The 22,577-nt window shown below is 41.0% G+C and overlaps 1 protein-coding gene across 1 annotated transcript in view; it reads right to left on the bottom strand.

Moving 5' to 3' along the window:
• The window catches only part of Znf385d (zinc finger protein 385D), a 203,159-nt gene extending 181,177 nt beyond the window's left edge, over nt 1–21,982 (bottom strand). The window contains exon 1 of the mRNA XM_051140332.1: nt 21,900–21,982. The gene's annotated coding sequence lies outside the window, so the exon portion shown is untranslated. The remainder of the gene's footprint in view (nt 1–21,899) is intronic.
• Between the last annotated feature and the right edge of the window lie 595 nt (nt 21,983–22,577).

Raw genomic sequence — 22,577 nt, 5'->3', positions numbered from 1 at the left:
GAAAATTTGAGTAGAAGTCTGTGAGAAACATACTGTTTTTGTTGATTATATTTTTAGAATAGTTCATGTCTTTTTACACATGTGTCTCTTTGATAGAAACAAACTAATCCAGTTAAGTGAACACTGGCAGCCTTTCTAAGAGCAATGACCTGGGTATCCTCTACGGAGGAGCTCCACCAGATGCTTTTGCAACCAACTCCTTGGTGTGAAACCTAAGGTTTTTCCCTCTATTAAGCAGAAGATAAACCATCAGCCAACTCATCGGAATTCTTCCTGCTGACTCATTTGCATGAATAAAGGAAAACATTCAAAACCTCCAAGAAGATTTAAAAACACCAGCTAATTAGGCCATTTGTGCAAATTCATTAGCATGAACATTTCCAATTGATTAGTACAAAGTGTTACAAGAAAACCTCAAGAGTAAAACGTAACCTGCAAGCTTCCAGTTTGGAGGCTGTTCTCCCAAAATGGGAAAAAAAAAAAAAAAAAAAAAAAAAAAAAAAAAAACTTGGGAAAGACACTGAGAAGTTAAGAACAGTAGCTGGCTTCTTTTGCAAATGAAAATCTAAAAACAAAATTGAGTTCTCAGAATATTAAAGCAAGGCTTCACTTCTACAAAGTTTCTGAATGTGAAATCATTACAAGAAAGCATTTTTTCCACCCTAATTCTTTGTAAAACATTATCATTATCTTATAAACGAACGTAAATAATCAAATAAACCATTTGCCTCGTTCAAAAGCACCTAAACTAGCTTTGCTCTCTGGCAAGCCATGTAACTGAGTGACCCTAGTTTCCCCAAAGATACTTTTGGGTCCTGAGGCAATTCTTTTCCATTAAAACTTGACTAAATTGGGGTAAACTCTGTCCTCTTACAGTATTCCTTTAAGACCCCATTCAGGGGCCTCACAGCAACATCAGTAATGCCTTTTCATTTGGTCAATTATCTATGTGACTTTTATGTATACTGAGAATTAAGAATCAGGCTTTTAAATGTAGGACTATTCCTTAGTCATCAGAGTTCAGGTCCACATGTGTGAAGCAGCCCTATTTTCCATCCCCAGTACCACACATGCTAGGCTCACTGGTGTTCCCTATGCCTAGTGGATGGAAAAAGAAGGATCAAATATTTAAGGTCATCCTTGGCTACTCAGTAAGCTTCAGGCTAATCTTGGATACATAAAACTGTCTCTTAACAGAAAGGAAAACAATCAGATCATTTCTTTCACTCAGTAGTCTGTCTAGCACTCTTTGGAAGGTTGTGAATACTGGCAGGAAGACTGAACAGATGGGCCATTGGAACTCCTCTCTTCGAAGCTGTGGAAAACAAGGCTGCAGTCCTAATGCAGGATCACCTGGCAACAAAGCACAAGTGGAATACATGTCCTCTGGGTTGGGGCATGATGCTTTCCCTCAAGAGCTGGGAACAGCTCCTTAGCTCACACTCAAGCCCACTAAAATATGACTAGAGGTCACTTTACAGATCTACTTCATTACTTTGATCCCATTGGCAAGCTTCTTAGAAAAGTAAGAACAGTAATTAGCAAAAGAGGAAGAAAAAGAACAGCAGCCCTAGTTTGTGTTTAGAGCTTCAGAAAACGTGGGTCACAGAAGGGAATGTGGGTGCCCTGGAAAGCTTTACAGAATTAACATTTTTGAACACAGAATGAACAAAAAATTAAGTAAAAGTCAATGTGTAAGGCATTGAGTATTTCTGGTAAGGTTCACCCATGATGCCTTACACAGCTTCCCTGTGGCCTTGGGACATACGTGTGTAACATCCTAGCCCGTGTTATCCATGTCACACCCACAGAAACTCCCTGGCTCAGATTCCAGGCTATGAAGTGTAATATTTTTATTTTACAAGCAAAATTTCCTGCCCTTATAGTGTAATTTTGGAAAACAAAGACTTTTAATATTTCCTACCATAATTCTTTATCATCAGCACATCTGTGGATTATGTTATGTTAGAGCATTTGATTGTAAAATTTTCTGTTTGAATCGCAGGCTTAACTATCATAAAAGAGTAATAATTCATTGAAGTGGCCCCAAGCATACTTCTACTTTTTGTACTGTACATTTATGCAAAATAGGGTTCTTGATTTATTTTTTTAAACTGCACTATCAAAACATGTGAGGACATCGAACATTACCGAAGGGTCAGCAAAGATTTATTTCTTTATGTAAAAATAAACAAGCATGTCCATCTCATTTAGTATGTAAACTTGCTTTTCCCTTTAACAAATGATAAAATAGTAAGTACTCATACATGGTACATATTCCAGAGAATTGTTGTAAAATAAATTTCATTATAATATGTTAATCATTGCTGTTTGATTTGCATACCTATTTTATATATCAAATATGCAAGGCCACATTGACATTTCCCTAGCAAAAGAGGACATGGAGAGGAAAGGTTAAAGGAACCTTCAGCTAGCATCCATGAGTAAAGCTGTGTGGTGAAGTGATAGATGACCCATCACATAAGATTTAAGAAGGTGAATTGAGGTGTGATACCTGGGACGATAGACTCTGTTCTACACAGACACTTAGAGAAAGTAAGTAGTAGATGGAAGACGAAAAGAAACTAAGTTGAAAGAGTTTGAACAGTGAGCTTAAACAGCCAAGGAAATGAGGCCACTAACTATAGGGGACTCGATTGCCAAAGCAAATAGAGGGGAAAGAAGAAGACAAAAGGGAACAGCTTGGGAAGACCTTACAAAACATATCTTATTAAATGAATTCATTATTTCTGGGGTGGGTAACATGTATAGGATCCAGGGAAACTTTTAAAAGTTAAATTTGTTTTTAGACAATTTCACATATGTAAGCAATGCATACTGACCACTCTCAGCCCCACCTCTCCCAAGAGGGGACACTTTTAAAAAGTTAAAGAAAGAGAGTCATCTGCTTATGTAGTTGGTTAAGATGATAAGAATGAAGAAATACTTATAGGCAAAGAGGAGAATATAAAGAAAGCTTGAAGGAAGTAGTCAAAGGCACATGGCGATCCACACATGGCACCAGTTGACGAATTCAACAGAACACAACAGAAGAGAGCAGCCTGGAACATACCTCACATGCAAGAAGGGGTACAAGGAAATAAGGGGAGAAGTCACTAAGAGATGGTGAAGTGGAGTCTGAGAGGAACTCCAACTTTGTCCTAATGCTTATGACATGGCCCTTCCTTCCACTGTGGAAGCTTTAATAGAGTTGGAATTGAGATGACTGGTGAAAGGTCTTGAGGGAGCTAGGCATTTGTCCTTCCAAGAAAAGGGAAAGATGGATCACACATGGCTGAGAGTTTAACCACCTCACCTTGGTGGGGAGGCCTGGTGGCACTCAAAGAAAGAATAAGCAGGCTACCAAGATGAGACTTGATAGCTTATGACCATAGAGTGGGGGAGAAGGTCACACTCGGTCATAGACCAAGGGGAGGAGAATAGGGTGAAAGCAGGAGGGAGAGAGGAATGGGAGGATACAAGTGATGGGATAACAATTGAGTTGTAATCTGAATAAATTAATAAAATTAAAATTAAAAATTAAAAAAAAAAAAAGAAAAAGAAGGATGAAAGACGTACCCAATAGCCAGGCGTGGTTGCATACAACTGTAATCACTGCAGAGGCAGGGGCATATCTGTGAGTACAAGGCCAGCCTTGTCTACAGAGGAAGTCCAGGACAGCCAAAGCTACACAGAGAACCCTTGTCTCAAAAAACCAAAAAAGTCTCTTTTGAGACTCATGGCAATCTCTTAACTGTAATCCCCTGAAAAATACAAGTCAAAATTTAGCTCCATAATTCAAACACATTATGGCACAGAATATACATTGCCATTCAAAACATGGAAGAAAGGGAGCACAGCACAGTGAGGAAATACTGAGCCAAAGCAAGACCAAAAACCATCAGGGCAATCTTCAAATTCTGCGTCTCTGTCTGATATAAAAGTGTTCCTTAGATATCAAACTCCTTTCAGCTTTGTTGACTGAAGCACACTTCTCTCTCTGGGCCTGGTTCTACACCTGGACTGCAACTCTCTGTGGCATCACCAATATCTTGGGAGTCTCTAATGAGACCTGAGCTTCACTTTGAAGGTACTGGCCTCTCTGAGCCTCCATGCAAACACCTGGTTTGAACAGCTCAACACCTTTCCTTGGGCACAGAAATTCTACACCTTTCTTGTATCCATGGCTCTAGCATGGCATGACCAAAGCTGCCCAACTATGCTGTTTGCGCCCCCTCATTGGATCATATCTGCACCAACTTTCTGTTGTAGGTTATTTGCTTTACTTCTTAATATTTTCTTTTATTCCTTTTCACCAGCTGGAAGTTTGCCTGGCTGAGGTCTTGCCTTGAGGTCACCATTCTCTTTATTCCATTTAGCATGAGGCTTTTCTCTAAACTTTCTATCTCCTTGAGCACTAGACTTCACCACATTATACAATCTGGGGTTCCTTGTCTCCTCAAACTGTACATTTTGCATTTTCCTTTCTTAACTGGCTCCTTTTCATTGTATATCTGCATAAGACTGGCCACTTGTAACTAAATGACAGAGTCAATTATAAGCTGTCTTGAAATCTCTTCCAAGGCCACTAATCCAAATCCCTTCAATTTAGATGCAGGCAGATTTTTTTTTTTTTTTTTTTTAGGACAAGGAAAAAAGCAGCCACATTCTTTGCTAAATATCATAAGAATGGTGTGTAAGACAACGGCTAATAATCTTTTCCTCTGAAACTTCTTGACCTAGGGCCCCATAGTTCAAATTATCCTCCATGTTCCCCTTAGTGATGGCTCCTTAAGCTCTGCTTAAAGTATCCAACTGTTTGTTTAGCTCAAAGTCCTAAAGTCTTCTATAATTTTTCCAACAAACATCATAGTCCCATTTCAGTAATACCCCAGTGTATTAGTTTAAGTTACTATTGCTATGATGAAATGTCATGACCAAAAGTAGTTAAAGAGGAAAGGGTTAATTTTGGTTGACACCAAATCTATATTCCACCATGTGAGGAAGTTAGGATAGGAACTCAAAACAGGATAGGAACCTGGAGGTAGGAACTGAAACAAAGGCCATGGAGAAATATGGCCCACTGGCTTGCTCTCCATGGCTTTCTCAGTCAGTTTTCTTATAGAAACCAGGACCACTGGCCTAGGAATAGTCCCATTCACAATGAGCTAGGTTGTCCCACATCAGTCATTAATTTTAAAACATGCTCTACAGGCTTGCCTACAGCCTATTCTTATATAGTCATTTTCTCAATAAGGATTCCCTCTTTTCGGATGAGTCTAACCGGTGGCAAGTTGATATAAAATTACCCAGTGCACCAGGTCCCTCATACCAACTTCTGTTTTATATCCTGTTCTATTGATGTAGAGAGACAAGCCCCCCAGAACTACACTAATCTTTTCTGAGGGCAATCATCCCAACTCCTTCCAATGAGCTAGCTTTACCTCTTAGGTTCAATCACATTTTTAACATCAATACCTAGGGATCACTAGGGGGAGAAACCATATATAGACCATAACATCCAGACTTTTAATGATTTCATAGGACAGTGTCTATCAAATGTAGGATAATTAACCAGTGCTTGTATTCTCCCTTTACATCCTTCCGCCACTCCCTCTCACCTCCTCGGTTCCCTGAGAAGTCCATCCTATGTATTCTATCACTGGCATCATTTTCAGCTGACTTCTGATTGTAGTTGGACAGAGAGAAGAGAGCATTGTCTCAGGAGGGTGTTTTCTATAATGTTCCCATGGCTTTGAGAGTAGCTGAAGCTTTTCAGTGTCATAATTCAAGCCTTGAAGTCCTCCCAATGCAGTTGCAAGTCTCTCCTGGTCCCACAACTTTATTTTTCTCCTTATGCCCATCAGGCCCACAGATGGTAAGGATGTCATCTATGAAGGCCTGAAAAATGGTTATTTTGGTATCTCTATCCTCAACTCTCAGCATAGCTCTTTGATGAACTCTTCATTGCTAAGCCATCGGATCACCCTCTTTCTGATGCACACAGTACATTTGAGATGTCATACACAGAGGAACACCATTCATAAATCTGAAAACCTGAAATATTTTAGGGTGCATCAGAAACACATGAAAATGCAAGGGATGAAAAATAAATTGCTTCCAAGAGAGTAAGGGTAATAAGAACAGAAAGAGAAGGTCAGATCCTCTGGTTCCCAGAGCAGGCAATCTGTGCTCCACTACAAGTCTCTTTCACAAGGAGACCTGAACTGGAAAATAAAAGATCTTGATTAGAAGAAGCCTCTGCACACAATGACTGTGTTTTCATCAAATGTATTCTACCACAGACCTTTCCACCCCACTGTCAGAATAACCTGACCATCTCTCTCTGTGGAGATCATTAGGATTTAACCTCTTTGTGGAGTCAGTAAGCTGTTAGCTTTCAAAGAGATGTTGTCAAGGGTCAAAACTATTTTCTTCCGATCAATTTTGCTGCAGTGAAGTTTCTACATTCTGTACGGTGTTTGGGCATAGAACGTATCACGTTGCCTCCAGCTCTTTGGCACACGTGTGCTATACAAAAGTCTTAATTTCAGGCAAGGCTGAAGCATTCCATCCTTCCCTTAAATAGTTTGCTGCTTGAAGCACTGACGGAGAAGGGAATGCCTTTGCATGAATCAAAATTGTCTAGTTATGTTAAAATGTGCAAGTTTGAAGGCTTTTCTATCTACAAGCATTTTTCCTTTGTGTGTTTTTGGTTTTTTGTTGTTTGGGTTTTGGTGCTGTGTGATCACTAAGATTATTCTAAATTGTACTGATGTCACCAAATGATGTCCTTGGCCAACTGTTACTTTGTAGCCCCACATCTATTTTTCTTTTTGTATTAATTTATTCAAATTACATCTCAATTTTTATCCCTTTGCTTGTCTCCTCCCGTTTCTCCCTCCCTCCCTCTTTCACCCTATTCCCATCCCCTAGATGGGGACCTCCTCCGCACCACATGGTCACAGCCTATCAAGTCTCATCTTGGTAACCTTCCTATTCTTTCCCTGAGTGCTACCAGGCCTTCTCACCAAGGAAAAGTGATCAAGTAGTCCCACATCTTCTTAAGGAAACCAAGAATTTTCTGAATAGCTTCATGTCAGCTTACCACAAGCTAAAGTCACGAGAGAAGGGAATGTCATTTGAGAAAATGCCTCTATAAGATCCAGCTTTAGGCAAGCTTGTAAAGCACTTTCTTAATTTGTAATTGATGTAAGAGACCCCACCTCATGGTGAATGGTGTGATTCCTGGGCCAGTGGTCCTAGTTCTATAAAAAGGAGGCTGAGGAAACCATGATGAACAAGACAGTAAGCGGCAATCCTCTACGGCCTCTGCATCAATCAGCTCCTACCTCCCAGTTCCTGTCCTTACTTCTTTTAGTGATGAAGAGCTGTATGGAAGTGTAAGCCCATGGAACCCTGCTTTTTAGGGTCAAAGTCTGGCATTTCCAAGTATCCTCTGAGATCAGTATAAAAATGACAGACTCCCTTTCTCAATGGGCCCCCTCTTCCCCTGATTTTGGGGACCCTAGATCTCCTAAGGAGCATCACACAGCCCTTAGGGAAGATTACAGGCCAACTCTTTCCTGATAAGAAAACTTTTCAGCAAGTATTTGGGGATTCCTAGAGATATGCACCCTATGTTAATAAGATGTCTTAGTGTCTTGCCTTTCAACCAATGACCTTTTAACTGCACCTGGTGATTCTCCTCCACACATGGCATAATTAAGTACTGCTTTTCCTTCTTGTGATAGCAATGTTTTGTTACATGTAGATTTAATATCCCTGGCACCCTAGCCCCAGTGAATCAGACACATTCACCCTCAACCCCTCCCCACTGACCAATGTTTATAAATTCCTGATTCACAAAAATATGGCCTGGCTTCCCCTCTCACTTCATTCCTCCACCATGACCTGTCTGATCCTGGGAAAGAATCACCTTTGGTCAGCTATGGTAACAATGGCAGAACTGTCATGGCAGCCAGTGAAACCCTCTACTTGGAGTTCAGCTCAGTGTTGACTGCAGGTGAAGCAGTCAGCAGACCTGCATTTCACTGGATGTGCCTTCTGGCTGGACTCAGGTGTCCACCATATCCTCTGCCATGCTTAGCATGCCAGCTTAACAAAGGGCTGTAACACCCTTGGTATCATCATGGGCTTTTGGAACTCCCGAGTTTCCACTGTAGACTGGTACCAGCAATCTCACTTAAAAGAGCTAACTGTAATACCTGAGTGAAAAACTCATTCCCACCTCCCCTAGTGAGACTGGGAGCCTCGCCTAATGCATGGGCCTCACGATGAGAGCTCTAAGCCACTCCTGAGTGAGAAATGGGACCTTTGATCATCAGGTCGCCTCCCCATCGAGAAGCAAAGAGTACCTGAAGCCACCCGGCAGACTCAGAACCCGGGCCACTGCTGGAGGGTGAATGACATAAGCCAAATAAGTCTTTTCCTCCCCAAGTTGCTTTGGACATGGTGTTTCAGCATAGTAATAGAAACCCTAACTAGGACTCTGTCCTATCCTACAGTCATTTAGGAGTAGCACTTTCTTTCCTGCAAATTTAGATTTAAGTTTCAGAGATACCAGCTTAGGTTCTATTGGCACTTGGATAGAGGTGTCTCTTGAATATCTTGGTCACAGTCACTATGGTCAGAGCAGGAACAGTTGGCTACAGGGACAGGAGAAATGATACAGATGCCCAGAGAGGTGAAGAGGACACACCACTGAGTTCCAGAACATGAATAGCCCAAGATCTGACTGCTTTTTGATCTTCTTCTAAGCAGTTATTGAATACTTTTGCCTCTGCATTCCATGAGATTCTCTTGCATTTCTCTGTCCATAAGTAGTTTCTTCAATTCACATGAGCTTATTTGAACAATGCTACCTAAAACTAATTAACCATGATGCAAAAATAGGAAATGCTTTCAGATAATTATGTGACTGAATAATTCCATTAAGAGCATTGCTTTTAAGTTAAGTCATACCTTTAATGGAATGTCATGTGACAAATGCTCTGAGATTCTAAGAGGGTAAAAGTATGGGTTATCCATTCAAGTTGCCTAGATGCAAGTCTTTATGTCAGTAAGGTGAAGAAGACATTAATTTAATATATTATGCATCTACTTCTTTTGCAGTAAAACATAAAAAATAAATTGATGTGTCCAAAAGCACAGTCATGAGAATAAATTCAATTAAGGTGGAGAAAGCAGTTATCATAGTTCCTGACCCAAATGAAGGGTGAAGAACGTTATTTCTCTTGTTATCCTTGTTGACCTGATCATCTCCATGGCAACCTTCCCTATGTCTCAGTCTCCTGATTCCACAATCATTAATGTCAACATTTATACTTCAAGGAAGTTCCATCCATTCTTGAGGGAAGTGGTTGAGACAATGAAGCTTTGTTGAAACAGGGTGAGAGTGTTCTAAACATCTTGTCAGTGATAACTCAGACAACCTTGAGACGTAACCAAGCTCCCAATTTAGAAATAGACTGTCATTCATAAATATAAATGAGTGCTCACCCCCTCCTCCAGGGAGTTGTTGCTCAGCTATGTTCTGAGAGGTGAATTAACTAGCTCCACATGCTCTGCCAGCCTCTGAAAGTGAGTGTGTTCTTAGCACCAGAAAAAGCATAGAGATCATATTCTAGACAAAGATAATCCTGCAGTCCACATGGGGACTTTCCCAGCATATCTGCCTCATTAGCACACAGCTCTAGCCAACTGAGCTAAAGAGGGAGGGCCTCCAGACAGAACTACCACAAATTGTTTCAGATTTCAATCTCTGGGCCTTTGATTGCATAATCACCAATTAATATATAAAGCAAAAGCAGTCAGAAGTGCAGAGTCAGGGCATGGTGCACAATCATCTATGAGTCAGTCAAATGGCTCCTTAATGAGAATGCTACATAGAATAGGTTTTCCAGCAGTAAATATTTAAATCCCACAAGCTTGCTGGAAAGCTTACCAAATAAATTGTAGATACCATTTTTATGATTAAAATAATATCTAAGGCAACAAGATAATAAGGTACCAGGCAGTAGATATTAGAATATATGAGGTTCATTAAGTGAGCATGAGGGGAGAAAAAGAGGGGGAGAAGGGGTATGCCAGAGAGAGGGGGAATAGAGACAGAGACAGAGGAAGAGAAAAGAAGAGAAAGTGAGAGAGGGAGGGAGGGAAGGAGGGAGGGAGAGAGAGAGAGAGAGAGGGGACACACCAAGAGGAGGATCTTTCCTTCTATATAGCCCTGGGTAGAGCTAGGTCCCCATGGCAGGTAGGCAATGACATTACAGTTATGCTGACTGAAGCAGAATTCTAACAACCATAGTTTCATCTAATGAGCATGTCTTCTCTTTCAGAGACTACTTCTGTCCTCTCTGCTTAGGAATGTACTCCTGAGTCTGCCTGAGCCAGTTGAGAAGAGTGACCCATGGGGTAACAGGCATTGATCCAAGGCATCAGTACAGAACTCAAAGGGATCAACTGCATCCAGCTGTAGGTGTCTTTTCAGGATGCAGCTAAGAGCAGGTGCCCCCAGGACACACTGGTCAGGAACTGTTCATATATACACTAAAGTAACAATGTGTACAGCTTAATGAGCACTTTCCTTAAAATTGATATTTTTATTAACTCCTGTTAACTACACCCTTTTCCTAGATCCCTCTGGGCTACGCACTCTTTACTTGTCTGTCTACCTGGCAGTGATTTTTATGTCATTTTCAGTGAAGAAGACAAAGAGACAAAAATCAGTTTTGCTATTGTTTGGTGATTTTAAAATAATAAGTTCGGAGCAAGTTTTTCCTTCAACTACAAAATGACTTATGATCTAATGATATAATGTAGATTTTTAGGATAGCTGTCATATTTGAGATACTTTTATTGTTTCTTTTTACATTAAAACTGTAAGAATAGGGGATATTTTTCATACACCAGTCTGAAAATTTCATCTGTCCACTGCTGCTCACACACCTTTACGGAAGGCTTTCCTGGACGAGCTTCCACTGAAACTGGACCTGTCACCCTCAGCTTTCTGTCAGATTGCAAGGAGAGTAAAAAAGTGAACGGGAGGTGACTGTTCTATGATGGTGCTTTCAACTTCACTATAAAAGAAAGTGCCTCAAACCATAACAAATACAGACCATTAAACTCAAGTTGAGTGTATCTTCAATTCAACTCCTGACTCGCAAGACTCTATATCACTCAAAAATTCTGCCTTACATGTTTTGTTGTCTATAGGTAGAAGCAAAGTTCAGTGTTATAACGAACAAACCATAACACCAACCAAGTATTGGTGAGGAGATTGATTTAAGCACAAAAGTTTAATTATTGTGCTTAATATAACAGTGGCAGAATAAGGGGGTCCAAAACGAGACTCCCATGGCCCACTAGGGACCCAGATAGCAATGGCTCTAAAGCTTTGAACATGTTGTTTTTAAGTCCATTATATCACTATGCTAGAGCTGTCTTATCAAACTCTACAAGGCCAGATAGAAATTATCTTAATTTCTCTTCCTGTTAGTAGAATAAAATGTTCCAACAAAAGTAATTTAAGGTAGAGAGGGTTTATCAGCTTAATGTTCAAGGGTAATTTGTACTCAGCTCAGTTTTTCCTTTTACATAGTCTAAGGGCCCCCAGCCCAGGGAACGGGGCTGCCCATTTTAGGGTTGGTCTTTCCACCTCAATTAACCTAATCATAATCGCTCACGCAGGCAAAACAAGAGGCTACATAATCACACAGCTACAGCTCAGGATCCTGTCAAACTGACAGGCAAGATTAACCCTCCTAACATTTACTTGGGAGAGGGGGTGGATTCTCTAAGCAGCTGCTTAAACTTTCAAAGGCAGATCTTTCTGTAGGCAATCCTCAAGCTGCTTGTCACTGCTGAGTTAAAAATGAATGCCGGAGTTCAGGGCTTGCAGCTATGAGCTTAAAGATGAAACAGTGGTGGGGACTGGCCAGAAGGCTAAATGGCCAGTCGATAACAGTAAATACAATTATATCCTGAAGCAAAGTGGTACATGTGACTGACTAAGCTCCCATCTCAAAAGCCCAAAGTTTGGACCACTCAGAAAACACATCACTTTACTACAAACTCAAAACAACAGTAACAACACTAATATGGCCTATGAGGTTAAACCCAGATTTTCCACCCAAGTCTCATGACATCCTGAGTCCCATCATGAGTAAGTGTAATTTTCATGCCCCCTTCAGTAAAGGCCTCAACTCAACAACACACCAGGCCCCTTGTTCTTTGTCTTCCTAGGATGCTCACATTAACCCTCCCTTTGTGTCTTATTTTTTCCAATGAATTTAAATCTCACATTTCCCCTTTTCTGGTCTCTGCTCTCTTTTTTGGAAGGTGCTTTAGGAAACATGTACAAGACCTCAGGCTGCCTCATTCAAGGGACAAAGTGACTTGGTGGTACTCTAGTTACAGATTAAAGTGAAATTTTACTTCTCAAGGGTCTGCACATGGCAAGTCAAAGACCAAGGTGTGGACAGGATTTTCCTTCTGAGGATGCCTTCATGCTGCCTCTTTGTAGGCCTTTCTCTGAGTACATGAATCTATGTCCTTAATATCTCTGTAGAAGGACTGCAGGCAGGGTGAATGAAGCCACATTTTAGTTTTATTGTTGTTTTTGTTTTCTGTAGAAAAAAATGACTAAAAGCATATTCTAAATTCTTTAGTATTAGATCTTGAACATGGGAATTTTGGGGAAATATATTTCAGTCCATAACAGGCACCTAAGGATCTTATTGAATCTGATAGTGTGGGCAAAAGTGTATGTGGGGCCATATGGGAGACACTTGAAATATACTGGTTTTTGGAAGCAATATTTTGTTGTATAGCCTTGCTGACTTGGTGCCAGCTATGTAGCCTTGTCTGACCTGAATTCATGAAAAACGCTCTCCCTCAGCCTCCCAAGTACTTAGATTACAAATGTGTGCCAAGTCACCAAACTCTGCCCTACACTGCTCAGCTAGGCTTCTCAGCTATAACTCAAACACTGGGACACTGGGAAATATAAATATAAATATAAATATAAATATAAATATAAATATATATGCTATGGTGGTGTTCTTATGGAAAGCAGAGCATGTCTGTGTGGACATGTGAGTTTCTTTACTCCACTTCTGTATTTAGAATGCCACAACTCCTTGCTGGAATGAAGCACAAGAGGATCACAGAGCAGAATGTAGCAAATAGGGCATTATTTTGGCAGTATTTGTCTACTTTCCACTGCAGAATTCTTGATCTTACATTAGTCATTTCTTCTATTCATTTTTTCAAACTTTAATACATTTAAACTGAGGGAAGAGGACAGGAATTCCCACCCCTAGCTGAGAAGCTATTGGCAGCTGATGCTAATTTTGAAGAGAAAGTCAGTTTTCTTCGGAAGTGTTGCTCCTGATAGGTAAACAGACTGCTCTGGTGAATGATACTTCACCCATGTGCCCTTTATTGTAACACTAACTGGAAAAACAAAAACAAACAAGAGAAGAAATGGAGAAGAGAGTGTGCTGGAAGGGATGGAGGAGGAAGGAAGGATTAACATTTTACGGACTGAACAAACTATTATAAAAACATTTACAAAGACTCTTTAGATGAGTTTCAGTTAGTCAGCCTATCATATAAGGCCTCCTCTTACTTGGGAAATAAAAAGTTCACAGACAGTGGAAGAAGCATGATGAAGGAGGAAAAATAAATCAATCTGAAAATGACTTCATTATTCTTAGAAAAAAGAGAAGGAAAAAGAGGCTACACAATCAGCCTCAAGATCTGAATACTGTTTACCTAGGACAAGAGCAGACAAATTTTGAAAGGCTAATCAAATTCATGAATAGGAAAATTAAGAGATAGAATTAATTTATTGAAAACAGGAGGGGGCTTGCAATCAGCCCTCAAGTTAGCTTCATTTAAATACATTGAAATTGATTAAAATGTTTAAAACAAATTCACCTTAAGACTATCTTCTTCTCTAAAATTAAAAACCAAATGACTAAACTAGACTCCACAAGGAAAAGCCAATCTGGTCATGATCATATGATGTGCACCACTTAATCTGAATCAAGGTCAATTTCTATTATGAGGAGGTCAGATGATGTGAGAATCCAGTGTCCAAGCTTACATAATAGCTTTGCAAAGAAATCTGGGTAATAGGAAAATGGCAAGGAACGCATGGCTTAATTCTTATTTACTGCTGGGAATATACAGTCCTGATTCCCTGATCTGGCTAAATGTGGTGCCTCTCCATTGATGTTACAGATACCCTTCAGGACCTCCCACCAGAAAAATCAATTTTCTCATATAAGAGTTTCTAGAGGCTGGGGACTTTTTTCTGTTGTGCTAACTAACTAGTCCCAGCAAATCACATTTCTCTACCTAGGTAGGATAAAACCGGCAAAACAGTAAACTCATAGTTTTGCAAACAAAATTTTCTTGAACCTTAAAATCTAATTCATTTTAACCGTAAGATGAAACTTCAAAACAGCTCATTCTCCCACTTCTATCATATTGTTAGCTGTTATTCATTGTAGGCTGTCAGCATCCTCTACCAATAGAAGGCATCTCTGGAGCTGGTGCTCACTGGCTGCAGTATGTGATATCTAGCTGCACAGTACAAAACAGTTTTCATACTTGTGTGCTTTTGATTAATCAGACGGGGATGAGGACCAGGTCACTTTGAAGCTGGGATGGCGATGTAAACATCTGTTGACATTTCAGGACCCCCAGTAGGATTCTTCACAGTAGCAATACCCAAATGATCGTGTCTCTTCCGTGACAGAAAGACTTGCAACCACTACATATCTTAAAACACAAATTGGATATGTCTCTTCCTTGCAAGAACCTAGATTCCAGCAGTGTCCTCTGTGCCCTTGGAACCTTGTGCTTTCAATAATAATTCCCACATTTACAAGCCTTAGTGTGGTACACAATAGGGAAGTCTGCTGGTGTCCGAACCCTCCTGTGCTCAGAAGCCTCAATTAAGTTCTGAGGCCATTTTGTTGTTGTTATTGTTTGTTTGTTTTGTTTTTCTGGCAAGATATAAGACATAAAATTGGTACCATCCACACAGAACAGCAAGCATCAGGTTCCAGGGAGGAAGTTGAGTTGCTGGTGACATAGCTGTTTGACCTTGCAGGAAAGACAGCTGTGAATGCTGATCTAGATCACAAACTTGCTACTGATAGCTAAATGCTTCAGAAGGCCCTTGTGGTTGGCTACTTCCAGGGCTTTCCATACATTAGCTCATATCATTTTCAGGACACTCCATGGGAAAGGTCCTTTGATTGTCATTGCTTTACAGAGGTAGAAGCCCAAGATAGACTGATATTAAGAATCTTTCCCAAGATCAACACAGCAAGGGGGGCATTTTTCATATTATTGAGGTCATTTATAGCACTGACATGCTCTTATTTGAATGAAATTATTTTCTCACACAGTGATTTTTTTTTCTATTTTTAGTATGCATGCCTAGGATCTTGAAATGGGTAGCATAATAGAAGAGAAACAACACTGGACCAGGACCTACATGACTCTATAAAAGACTTTCCAAGCCAGAAATATAATTTACACACTTTTGGTGCCACACAAATCCTCAAATTCCTTCCCATTACATTTCTGTAATTTTAATTCTGATTTAAGACATACCTAATATTCCTTACCTTTTAAGAAAGGAAGGGTTTATTGTGAATGCTAAGATTATGTTTTAAGTTTTAATTACTGTGCCTATGAGGTTCATGAAACAAAAATGCATCTAACCCATAAGCCCATTTGCCCAAGGACAGACACTTTCTGAAATGCTGGATACTATTATTTATGTAAAATAACAAGCCAGATGTTTTCACTCTCCAAAACAAAGTTGTTTGACTCAATTGTACCGGATACTCTTGGTCACATGTAGGTGGAAGTATACAGTCAGGGAATAAGTCAGGATGTGTGTATGTGTGCCTGTGATTGGATGTAGGTGGGAGGTATGAAAGCAGGAAGTATGTCAGGATCGATGCTGGCCCCTGATTGGACCTGGTGGCAAATAAGTGGCCTTGTGGGTTTTCCCTTATAAGCCTCTGCAAAAACATGACTTATCATCATTTTCTGGGAACCCAGAATGGACTTGCCCAGTGTCCATCATCCTGGCCAGTATTTAGTTAAAACTTGCTTCAAATTTGGCTCAAAATTGTGACAGTGGTCTTAGTCTCACCCAGTGGGAGTAAAATCATTTTGGCTCACAGTTCACAGGTACAGTGTTTCATAGTAGGGGAAATAAAGCAGAAAGGCCTTAAGGAGATGGAGAAATATCTTAGTAGTTAAGAGCGCTTGTTGTTCTTGCAGAAGACCCGGGTTCATTTATCAGCAGCCTATCCACTGTGTGGTAATTGTTACAACCATCCTAGAAAATGACTATATTATCTGTTCTTATTAATTTCAAAAAGTTTGGATTATGTAGAGAAGGGCTTCATGGAGAGGGAAGGTCCAGCTCCTGGTCTGGAACACTTAGAGCAGAGGATGGGGTATGTCAGCCAAGCTTTGTGACAGGTAGGGACTGAGGGAATCTGGAAGAACCTGGAGGCTCTATCACCTTTGATATGTTAAGTAGGTACCTCAGCCCCTTGTCCTGGGTCTGAAAACCAACATCCCAGCCTTTTGTTGTTAATAAATGAATAAGGAGTGATGTAATCATCTGTGATTGCTTCCTGCTGACATTGGAGTGTCCTTACTGGGTGGCTGCAAAAAGCTGGCCTATTGGCCAAGTCCAAGAAGAGGGGGCTGTTTTGCTTGCTGTCCAGGTCGTGGATAGTTGCTATCTGGGTTGCGGACTCATGCTTCAGGGGTTAGCCACTATCAGAGCTGTCCTGGATGAAGACTTTGAAGAAACACCTGAACCTAACAGGATTCTGGAACAGACACATATGTTAGGAGCAGAAGACAAAGTTACAGAGTTTAAGGAGAAAATGTTTTTCATGTACTATGGTCTGTTGTTGGACCCTTTTGTGTGTGTGTGTGTGTGTGAGAGAGAGAGAGAGAGAGAGAGAGAGAGAGAGAGAGAGAGAGAGAGAGAGAGAGAGAGAGACAGACAGACAGACAGACAGACAGACGAGACAGAGAGAGAGAGAAAGGAGCATCATCAGAAGCTTTGTTTTCCTAGCCCTACTGAGAGGTCAAAACTCACTCCACTTTAAAATGAGATCTCTGTGTCAGGCCTAAGTTTCAGTTTTCCAGAAGCAGCAGCCATGCTTCTCAGAAAAACCTCAGGTAAAGTTCAGAACCAATCAGGAACCAATCCTAACAAAGATCTAATGACGATGGCTGGAAATCCTCTAGCTGCCTTTAAAAGGAGCCTTTGAGCTCCCCTAGTGGTCGTCATCATTTTGTATGAGTGGTCAACCCCTGCATGCTGGCGGTTTCTGCAGAATAAATGTTCTTTCCTTTTGCATACTATCTGAGTCTGGGTTCTTTCTTCAGCAATTCTCGAAGCAGCCTTGCACTACTTTCTGTGAGAGTAATGAAGGAACCATCCTCTCTGATAGAGCCCTTTCCCCTTACTGTTGTGTCCACATTGTGTTAGAGAAAAGAGGAAGGTGCAGCTCCATGCTGGTATCCAGAGTACCCTCCTCTAGTTTTCAACTGGCCCTCCACTTCACTGTGCATTAACAAATAGAATATAAATGTTTAATACTGTCACCACAGCCCATCAGCGGCAGCACAGTGGTAGCAACCCATTGCCTTTGTTTCTATGTAAGGGCAAGTTGTTTGGAAAATAATTAAGATTGTACCAGAACTAGAGGGAGGAGTTTACTGTCTGGAAAAAAAAAAGCACTCAGAAAATGAAAGCTGAGAGTGCTGGATGTTAGTTCTTCCAACCCCCTACTCCAGGAAGCTTGGCTAACCTGAGACATTAAGTGTGCCATCACTACTATCCAGAAAAAGCCCTCTTTCTGCCACATTGAGGACCTACTCTCCTCCCCCTCCACCTCGAAATCTTCTCCCAGGGGCTCTAGTCAGTGAGTAGATTAGGACAAGCCTCTTCCATTTTCCTTAGCAGCTTGTGTTATGCTAATGAAGTGTCATTTTCTCCTAACAAGCCAATGATTAGTCCCCCTCAAAGCAGGGGTTTCAGCTGCACTGTGGCAGCCTACCCTGCTGCCAGACCTGTTTTTCATTTACACAGCTGCCTGTCATTTTTAGCATCAGGTAGCACTGAATTGCAAGCAATGTGTTGTCAGCCAGCCCACCCAGGTTTCTCATTGAATGCCTTTAACCTACTTCATTCTGCCATTTGGCTCAGTCTTGCTGCATCTTGAGTCATCCAACCCAGGAACCAGGGGTGGATGCTATAGAATGTTCCAGAACACCCCTCAGGAACAAGCAAGTTTCCGGAATTCAAAGGACAGAATTGGCCAGCATCTCTGAGCCCCTGTGGAAACTGTCGTAACTGCAAATGCACTTGTTACAAATGAAACACTGGGAAAAGGCTGTGTCTGTGCATCTGGGCTGTGTGCCTGTGCACACATGGTGTTTACATTCTGAAGACATGAGCACCTAGCAAGGATTAATCAGCTGACAGTGGGATGCTATCGTCTTCCTGGACAAACCTGTCCTACCCTAGGGATGACAATAAGGCCACAGGAGCATGGACATTTACAGCTGGACTCCTTGCCCAAAAGACTGGGCGATCCACCACTCTCCCCCAATAATTAGGCATTTGCTGCCTAAGATTAATCAGAAAAGTTAATGGTGCAAAAAATTACATTTATAATCTAGTCTGAATACAGCTGTACTGCAAGCTAGGTTCTAAGTCCTATTAAAGTAAATGGAATTAATGGGCTGTCGCAAGCAATCTTTAGATCTATCAGTTACTAATTAACATTCTTCTGTAAAGAATAGTTTGTGGTGAGGAAAGAATAAAGTATACCTTAATAGTGGCTATGGTAAAGTTTACATTTCATTAAGGTCAGACCGCAGCAGTGGCTATGGAGCACGAAAGGGAACAAGAAACCTACAATTGGCTTGCACGATCATTTTTAAAGGCAATCCTCCATGTGCGTGTGCTTGTGCATGCATGTGCCTTTATGTGAGTGCCATTGTTAGCTCTACACAGCCACACAAGATCACAGCTAAAGATGACCTTCCCAAGGCAAATGTTGACTTCGGCTAATAACACAAGAACAGAGGTGGGCCAGCTGTAAAACAGAAGAGGGAAACTAGCTCCCCCACAAATGAAACAGGCAATTAGAAGCTGCTTTTGCTAAAAAGCCTTGACACCTCACTTGGGCCCACAAGGTAACTAAAGGCCAAATAAAAAGCCTGTCATTTCTGCCTTCATTTGTATGGTCTCCTTCCAGCAGAGGCACTTGCTAGCCTCTGTCTATAGGAGTATCTGACTGACTAAAGCTTCTCCTGGGACTCTAAACTGAAAGCAGGAGAAATAAGTCATTGTCCTCAACCTGAAGTCACCTTGGGTTCCTGGAACGTAAAACCTAGCCTGACAGCTATGAGAATCTGTTGTTCCTGTTTTTCACAGTCCAGCAAGGACTCACATTTCTGGAACCTTCCCTTTCCCTTTGAGTCAGATTGTGATCTCCCACCAACAGGATGTCATGCAGTTACTACCTCCATCAAGGGGAAAAGATGGGAGCCATATTGGTCCTACTGTGTTGTTAGCTGGGTTAGCTGCATTTGGACTCTGGCACACCCTTTGGGCAAGAGAATTGGCTTGCCTAGATACTTTTGCATTGTGTGGTCCTTTGTGAGCCACCGAGATTATTCATTGTTTCTAACATAAGGCACCCCATCCACACACCTCAGATGACAGCAATTATCTATGAAGACAAGGCTGCAACTTGAGGCAGAAAAGATTATCTGAGCACAAAATCAATCCCTTTCAGTCCCTTTAAATGATGTCAGGAGCAGGGGCTTTCTCAGAGCACTGTATAAAACCAGAACTGAGATAAGGATTAACACAGCTACATCTTGGGTAGGGCTGTGTTCAGCGTGTGTACCTCATGCTTCCTGTCCCATTTACCCTTGTATTTAAACCTAAAATTCATGTTAGGACCACAAAACATATTGGGCCTCACTGGAGCCTTTATTAGTTCCCCTTTCTAGCATGAGTATATTTTCTATTTGCTTTCACCATTTGTCTCTTTAACTGGTGAACTCCAGAGAGACTGTTAGCATAGAGGGTGATTCATCTGGCCTGCCCTCAAGACCTAGCAACATCTTATGTCATCACCTGCTGCCACCAGGTGCCACTAGCTGTGGACTGTAAGATAAAAGGACCCTGCCACACCAGCTCTCTTTCTTTCCGTTCTCTCTCTCTCTCTCTCTCTCTCTCTCTTTCTCTCCCTCCACCCCCTCCCTGTATTTCCTAGGTGTCCCATTTCTCTCCTTCTCTACCCCCTCTCTCTCTGCCCTCACAGCTCGATTCCTGCCTCTACCCCTTCTCCATGCCTTCATTCCTCTATCTTCCCCCAATAAACCTCCTTATATCATATCTGTTGATTGATGTAATTCCTCAGGGGCATACCTTAGCATGGGTGCCCGCACTGTATCATTATATTTCATAACAGAAACCAGTGGTCGAGACTCACCTTTGTAACAAAAAAAATGGAGGAAATATGCCATCTTCTTCTGAGAGGCTTAAATACACTGGTTGCACTTATCACAAAAACTCCCAGCTTACTTACTAATTCCATATCTACTATTGTCATGTTAATTTGAAGTTTGCACTCTAGTCCTTTTCACCTCCCATGTGTGTATGTGTTTGTATGTGTCTTTGTACCTCAGCACTGCAGTGGAATTTTGGTTTCTTTAAAAACTCAGTTATGTTACGTAAACATGTTTTTGTTTTCATTCCAGTGTGGGATATCGGGTTGCTTTTTGTTTGTCCACAGCTGATAATTGTCTCATACTGGGCATGGTCTATGCCAGCGAGTAGCAACCTTGTGCAGCCAGAGGGGTGTGGTCTTTGCCAGCAGGAATTAGTGGAATTCTGAGGATTCAGAGAGACTATAAATACAAGAGCCCAGAGAGAGGAAGGGGCTTTGAGGAGACAGATGGGGGAGGAGGAACACTGCATGTTTGTCCTGCTGTGTTTGCAGTTTGCTGTTCCTGGACTTCTAGATATCCTGATGACTGAGATTAGTATTTCCCCGAAGAACCCAATGACCCTAACCAGCTAGAACTAAGTCTAAAGAGGTCTACATCTCCTGTCCCTTCTAACCTTCTTTCTCTCCTATCTAACGTGTGTGTGGCAGGTGTGGGGGTGGTTGGACGGGATGTAAAGGCATTAAGAAACCACAGTTAAAATGGAGTTAAAAAATAGTGCCTGCACAATACTCTAGGGAAGATGTACTCTCCCCTTCTGTAGTTCAATCTTGGTCAGGAATTTGTATTCTTATTGTTTGTTTTGCTTTTCTTGTCTTATCTGCAAATCTGTGTCTTGTTGCATCATAGTTGAAGAAAAGTTCAGTAGCTCATGAAAGGGGTGACTTCATATGAGTCAGTAAGCTTCTAATCACTTTATTCACACATAAATTGATACTTTGATTTCATAAAGTCACATAGGTTTTAGCATAGACTTACTAGTTAGGAATCCTGAATGCTCCATTTTCATTTATGAAAGCAGGGGATATGACCTTCCTTCTTTCCACAGAGATACTAAGATGTTCAAGTCTTAACTTCATATTACAGATGTGGAGTCTTTATATAGCTAAATCAATTATGTATGTGGAATTCAGCATACCCACATAGTGCAAGAAGTCTTATTTCTAAATTTAGTTTTTAATAGAAAATACTGCTATAGTTTGTTTAATCTTCATTGTGTTTGATCATGGCTCGGATACCTCTCTAGCTTGGTTCATTTTAACTAAGATTTATGTTGGCAAACTCACTCATTTGTTCTTTCAAAATGATTTATGTGATGCTCCAAGCAAAATGCACAGGCAAAGGGGAATCACAATTTCAAAAGCTTGTTCCTGAATGAAAAAATAAAGAGTGATTAGCCTGTTTCCCTCATCTTGTCACTGAAAGTGATGCTGAGATAATTTTTTTCTCAGCGTGTATAATTAGTATTTCATGTAGTTCCAGGCAGGAATACTCCCATTTGAGGACAGGGCCTCAAGATGTTCAGGTTTCACAACAGCCTCTTCCACAAGGACCTCTGATTGTCACCCATTACCGTTTTGGATCAGTTTCCTCATCTGTCTTTAAAGACAACACATCACCTACTATGGAGTGGTTCTACAGATCACCAAGGCAATGAAAGCAAAGTACTTTTATCATGACTAGTTCTAGGACTTAACATGTATTTATTTTAGCTCTTATTATATTACCGCAGAGTACAAACTAATAATTTATCACAAAGCAGTTAAAAATTTGAACTTTTATTTATATTTTGTGCACATGTATTTGTGTGTGTGTGTGTGTGTGTGTGTGTGTGTGTGTGTGTGTATTGTCCCAGCATGTATGTTTGCAAACCATATAAAAGCCAGAGGAGATTGTTAGATTACATGGAAGTGTGGTTACAAACAGCTGAGAGTCACAGTGGCAGTGTGGGAGCTGAGAGTTGA

The sequence above is a fragment of the Acomys russatus genome, chromosome 3 (genome assembly GCF_903995435.1).
Source record: "Acomys russatus chromosome 3, mAcoRus1.1, whole genome shotgun sequence".
Lineage (NCBI taxonomy): Eukaryota > Metazoa > Chordata > Mammalia > Rodentia > Muridae > Acomys > Acomys russatus.
Note: the sequence above shows the minus strand (reverse complement) of the source record. Positions and strands in the feature narration are given on the sequence as shown.